Below are 6,737 nucleotides of genomic sequence, written 5' to 3'. Positions count from 1 at the left end.
GCAGGGCCTCTGACGAAATCTGCAGCAGCGTTCCCACTCGTCTGGCCTCCGCCTCGCTGTAGATCTGAGCGACCTCAAAAGACTCACTCTACACCCGGTCACACACAAAGACACACACACCCAGATGCACCCACATTAATCCGCTGCTTACTGAACAAATAAAGAGTAATGAAGGACCAAGACATCAAAGAGCTTGTGCGAAGCCTCTAATGATTCCGGTGACAATGCAAATTATGATATTGAAACACCTCAAATGAACTGAAACAAATGTTTCCCAGCTGCAGGATGGATGACAGGATGGCCCATACAATCACCAGCTCCTCTGGATGAAGGCCAATGGTCTCCAAGCAATAAACCAGAAGCAGGAAGTCCTGCTGGTCTTGTTTCCCCTTGAGCTCACAAGAACCGCCCTAACCAAGTGCACAGAGATATATGGGGTCTAATTTCACCCTGGTAACCAAAAATCTAAAGTCACAATTTTGGAATACTTCATTATAATTTAATGATTTAAAAAGTCTTCTAGTTGAAGCAAAAGTGACCTGGTTTAAGTAATAATAGGTCTCTGCTCCCTGTAGGTAAAGTTCTTGCTTGTCCCACTCATTCAACCCTGCTAACAACTCGTAGAAAACATGGTAGTTCCTCTCTTGAGGGGCCTGAGGGAACAGCAAAAATAAAAAGTTTAATCAGCATGTTATTTTTGAATCTTTAAAAAAAAACTCAGAAAGCAGCTTACCTGGAAAACGATGCGTGATTTTTCAAGAAGATACTTTGACAGTGAAGTCCCGACCACAACACCACTGAAAAAAGAGTGAAAGACCACGACATCAAAGAATATTTTGAGGGTATTGCAGTAGGTTCTGAGGAAAAATCCATTGTCACTTGTACTACACAATGATAAGAGAACAAACTCACTGGCAAATGTGGATGTGCAGGTACTTGCCAAAGCGACTGGAATTATTGTTGAGGATAGTCTTAGCGTTGCCAAAGCTTTCCAAAATGGGCAAGACATCCATTGGCTTACAAATTAAAAAGGATCAAGAAAAAAAGAGTCTCCATTTAACATTTTACACTAGATGTAAAGTTAGGGTTATTGTTATTTACATGAGCACTTTTCCTATTTGCTCTGAATTTTAATGAAATAATTAAAAGTTCCCTTTGATATTACTAATAATGTATGAGAAGAAACACCATTTTCATTAGTTTAATATTGATTACCCCAAGAGAAAAACAGGGATAATTTGACAATGTCAGTAGCAGGGTTTTTCCACCATTTGCTTCAATGACAGCTTGACAGCGACGTCTAGGCCTCATGATGTTGTTCTGAGGCAATGCGTTCCACTCTTCCTCAAGTGCTACACAGAGTTGTGCCCCGTCACGTGGGGTTGGGGTACGAACATTCATTCTCTGCTTCAACTGGTCCCAAATGTGCTCCATGGGGTTCAGGTCAGAGGACATTGATGGCCGTACCATATGAGGCACTCCAACTTCCTGAAGTTGAGTTGTGACAATTCTGCCACGATGTGGTGGAGCATTATCATCTATGAACAGAAAGTTGGGGGTGTGCTGGCGGAATTGGGGGATGATGATGGATTCTATGATGTCTCTGAGGTAAGAATTGTACATGATTGAGCCATGTACAATAGCCAAATCTGTTTTTCATTGACTGGTGCTGCCTGCCCAGACTGTTGCACCTCCTCCACCAAAGCAAATCCTGGGGACCATGTTGACCTCAGCGTATCGCACACCTATTCTTCTCCAGCAATGCTGACGAGTGGTCTGTCACTCATGGGGCTCCACTCCTGGATCTGTCATGAACTCTGCCAGTAGTCTGCTGATGACACTTTGAGACACACCAAGTTCACAAGCAACATCTGACTGCCTGCCACCAACCCGAAAGCGAGCCATGGCAAGGTGACGCTGCTCGTCTGTTAAGTGGCATTGTGTGTTTATGGCTGTTTGAATGATGAACTTGGAATGACTTAATGACTTAGTCCACTAAGTCTCTCACAATATCCCTAACTTATTGTGAGTTCCGTATTTGCAATGCAATGGCCAGCTCAGTCAGCTAGCTGAATCGTGGGATATAATGCTGAAGGACCCACTAAAACCACTTTTTAACTGTAAATGTGATGTTTTTCCTGCTCTTCACTCATGGAATATATAGCTCACTAGTATAAATATAAAGTAACAAAAGCAGAGGTGCTAATTCACTTTGACACATTTGGAAGTGCAGATTCCTGCTTACCTGTCGAAGGTTATCATTTCTGCCCTGGTACATTGTGCTGAGATAGTGAACAATAACCTTGGCAGCTTCTGTCTTCCCAGATCCACTCTGGCCGCTGTAGAGGGAGAATAAGACAATTACAGCATATCCACATTCAGTACATCCAAGCTCTGATTCCACTTCTTCCATAATATTGTCTAAATAAAATACCTTATGACTATGCATTGTTCCTGGGCTGAGTTTTGAGACTGGCTAAAGGCAGCATCTGCAATGGCATAGATGTGGCTACAGACAACAGAGACAAGTTGTGTGAAATTGCAACAGATACCTAACGTGGCAACAGGTACCTTATTTCTTTGAACGCACTCATTCAGTGACTCACGGTGGGTTACGATGCTGTTCTTTGGCCTGGTACTGCTGCCTTAGTTCCTCTGTGTAGACGTTGATGGGTTTAAATGGGTTGACCAATAGAAGCATGTTTCCAATATAAGTCTACACACACAGGACAAATGTAGCTTACACTCAAAAGAAATTATTTTAAGAACTGAAATTAAAAAAGGGTGATACGATGCACAAATTACGTAGATGGAGTCTCGATGAAACCTCTTTTTAAGATTCAGCAACACAGAACTTTCACACACCTCCCTATAAAGAGAGAGGTCCTGTTAGATGCACAACTCCACAGTAGACACAGGCTAAGGCACAGGATGAGCACTCACTCCAAATTGGACAAGTCCTCCACTTCATCCACCTCCACAGTCTGATTGCTGCCTGGCATGAGCACCTGGGACAGTAAGAGCAGAGTTCGAAGAGCTTGAGAGCTGTCAGCTTGAGAGCTGTGGTGGCTCATACCATTTTTCCTCTCCACACCACCGAAAACGCAGCAAGTCAGTGTTCATATGGAGATATGGACTCTGATCTATGGACGACGTACAAATAATTTAAGACCAATTGGATGTCATACTTGCTTGAGATAAATGTCAAGAAACTATAGATAAAGACATATAATTTGAAATACCAACTTATTTTCATACTTAAGAGATGTTGTAAATAAGCCAGAGCATTCATACCTGAGTTCTGTTGAGTCTACTCTCTAGCATGTGTTGAGTAGGATCCTCTGACTCCCATGGTCCTCTGTCATTGTGGGCAGGGATTTTGTGAGCCTGATTGCCATCCTGATACACAGTCCATTTGGTCAGCTTCTCAATAGTCTGGTGTGGCAGCAGGTTCTCTGTTCTTAGCCAGTCTTGGGGATCACCAGACATAGCATCATTCTGAGCCCAGTGGACCTCCAAAGGCAAGGGAATCAGACCATCTCCCATGAGCTGAGCAACCTCTTGGTCGGCCTCCTCTTCATTAACAGATGACGTATCTCTGGTCACCTCTTGTCCAGAGGAAACAATGGCTCTTTCTCTTGGATCCCTTTGCTTACTTGACCCGGTGTTTATTCCATCTAGCAAACTTTTGGACATATTTGATTTCATCAGTTGCATTGGCGATGAGCCTAGCTTGTCCCTTGCTGCTTGTAAAACACTAGCTTCCTCTTTGTCCATTTTCCTCTCTTCCACTTTGGAATCTTTGACCTGCTCCCCTTTAGGACAATCTTTGCTGCCATTTAAGACAGGCTTGGGCTCAGGGGTATTACTTTTAATGGACTTCAGGAGGCTCAAGTCAGGTTTGACTGGAAGCACTAGACGGGCACCTGGTTTAGGTGGTTTAGGCTCTGTGGAGGCTGAACTGGCTTCTGTATTGGTTGAGGTGGGAGAAGACCCTTTGGCCTTGCCAATTTTATTCATCCTTGGGAAGACTATTGCATATTTGGCATCTCCAGCATTGGCTTTTTCTTCTTGTTCATTCTGGCTTTCATCAACTTGATTTGACTGGCAGATATCTCCATGGGTGTCGATTTGGTGCTCCAGGTTCAGACTGTTCTTCTTGGAGAGCTTCTCCACTGATATAGATGGCCGAGATTTTTTACTGGCTGCACGTATGGCCATTTTGTGTCTAAGGAGGCTTCTGGCTGAACTTGAGGATGTCTTGTGCTTCGAAATACGCACTGGAAGCCACCTTGTAATCCCAATGGCTTGGGTAACTGCTTTAAGCTTAACTCTGATATTACTACCCCTTGGCATCTTCTTTTGGATCCAGCCAGACATACGACGTAAGGTATTCATTCTCCTGCGTTGTGTAATCAGTCTGTCAGTGGATGTTGCGGAAACACCTTCATCTGGTTCAGTTTCTTCTATGGCTGTTGTCTGCTCCTCAGAAGATTGATTGTTTTTTGCTTGCAGAGAAGCTACTTTCATCTTCCCAAGTGTCATTTTAAGATTTCCTGACTGGAGAGTAACATCTTTGGCCTTAGAGGCCTCTCCCTTTTCCTGTTCCTTGGGTGACTCCTTATTAACATCCGGATTGACCCTACTGTCCTTATTTTTGTCTTTCATACGGGACTGCCTCTTGAACAGGCTTCTGGGTCCTTTGGGTGTAGAGACATTCACATCAGCCTTCTGTTCCTCTGCTCCTTTCTTGGTCACCATTTTTGTTTTGTTAGCTAATTGCAGAATCTGGGTCTTCGATGAAGTTCCCTTCATGTGGAATGGCTTGGAACCTGAGGAGCTTTCTTTTGGTTTCTCATCTGAAACAGGCTCTTTCTTCTGCAGGATTTTGGATTTGAATCCAACATTCTGCCCAGGCAGGTGTGTCATCATGTTGAGCTTTTTTTTCTCAGAAACATCCATAGGTTCTTCACATGTTTTAGGCTCTGTTTTTATCCCATGGTCTTCGTCTAGTTCCTCATCACTGGTAACAGTTTCCTCAATGGGTTCCTCTTTAGTTTTAAGATCCTTCAAGGACTCATTTGTGTTGTCTGCCCCTTCCGTTACCTTTTCTTCATTCTTCTCCTCTGCTTCACTGTCTGTGTGTGTGTCCTCCTCTTCACTGCTCACTTTACCATCCTCAGTATCATCTGTCTCTTCCACATGTTCTGACTCCTCCCCTTCATCATCTTCAGAGGTCTCTTCATCACCCTCCGAGCTCTTTCCCTCACTCTCAGACACCTCATCTTCAGTCTCCTCCACCCTGACACCTTTCTTATTAGCAGTCTTTGAAGGAGAATTGGTGGCCCGTCCTGCCTTGCCTTGGTGCGTTTTTATGTCAGACTTGGATTTAGCAGCCTTAGCTATGTCTCCCTTTCCATTCCTTCCATCTTTAACATTAAGTGCTTTCCCATTGTGCTGTTTCTTTGCTTGTTTTGGGGGTTCTGCTTTCACATTTTGCGGCTCTTTTTTCCCTTTTTTGCCATTCCCTTTATCATTGTTCTCTTTGGTCTCTTGTAACTCTTTAGCATTCTTAACCGCAGATACGGTTTCAGTTTTAGCACTCTTCGCCGGTCCCTTTGCGTTGTTAATTTCTTGTGCGTTCTTGGACGGTTTGGAGTCTGCCTTGGTTGCTTTCTTCTCCTGCTGTGTTTCTTTGGACTTGTGTCTCTCTGTCTTCTGTTGTGCACTGCTGGATTTGGTTTTGCTTGCAGATTTTGCCGGTGACATGGCTCGTGAATTTAAACAGAATGTGTAAGTAAGACCTGGGGGGGTGACATTAAAACGTTTATATTAATGTAACTGTACTTGTAAATGTATGATTTACCGTCATGCTCATTTATTTAACGTCAGTGTACTTTTCAAGATTTCTGTATGAGATAAATTGTGTTCTCATGCCATTTCTGGGGTTCATGATGCAGGATTGCGGTACACAGCATTACAGCAGGAGCTTTTGTGCAGTCCTTTCTGATGGAGGAAAAGGAGCACTTGATGCACTCAATCACTCACCATCTGGACAAAGTTTCAGGTATTTAGTTCATGACCCTGTGGATAATAGTAGTTGGGTCAGATATCAGCCGAAGCTGGTGACCTGATAATTAAAATAAAATCGTTCCACAAACTGAAACAAAAGAGAAAGCTTTTCTACAAATGAGATTTGGTATGCAACATTTTCTCAAAATATCCACACATGCTTTCCTCATTGTACACAACCAAAAGGTTGTTAAATTGAGATCGTATCAGTGCCGTATTGCTTACCTATCGTCTCAGGTGTGTCTCAGTCATCCTGGGAGTCCAGTTGAAGCTTCTGTGTGACCTGTCTGTGGAAACTCTAATGATTGAGCTCACAAGTGGACACAAGCGTCCTTGCAGTCACCCGAACACACACCACAGCACTGGACACAACCGCTCAGGGCTGCTTTTAAATAATTCATCTTTGTTCGGCAGCCCATACCATTATGCAGCCATTCATAGCAGCAGCTGCTGAGCAGGAGCTACAAAAGGCGAGAGCCGGTGCTGAGAGTTGCACAATGGCTGCTGACACTTGAGAAAAAGACAGATACTCACTGGAAGAAATTCAATCAGTGTCCACAATTTTTATACTCATCATGATTCGGCAACACCAGACAGGCTGGGTTTGCATTTTGTAACTGCTGATAGACCACATCAGGTCGGTGAATGAACGTTATTTTAAACAA

Source organism: Denticeps clupeoides, chromosome 2, assembly GCF_900700375.1.
Source record: "Denticeps clupeoides chromosome 2, fDenClu1.1, whole genome shotgun sequence".
Taxonomy (NCBI): Eukaryota; Metazoa; Chordata; class Actinopteri; order Clupeiformes; family Denticipitidae; genus Denticeps; species Denticeps clupeoides.
Note: the sequence above shows the minus strand (reverse complement) of the source record.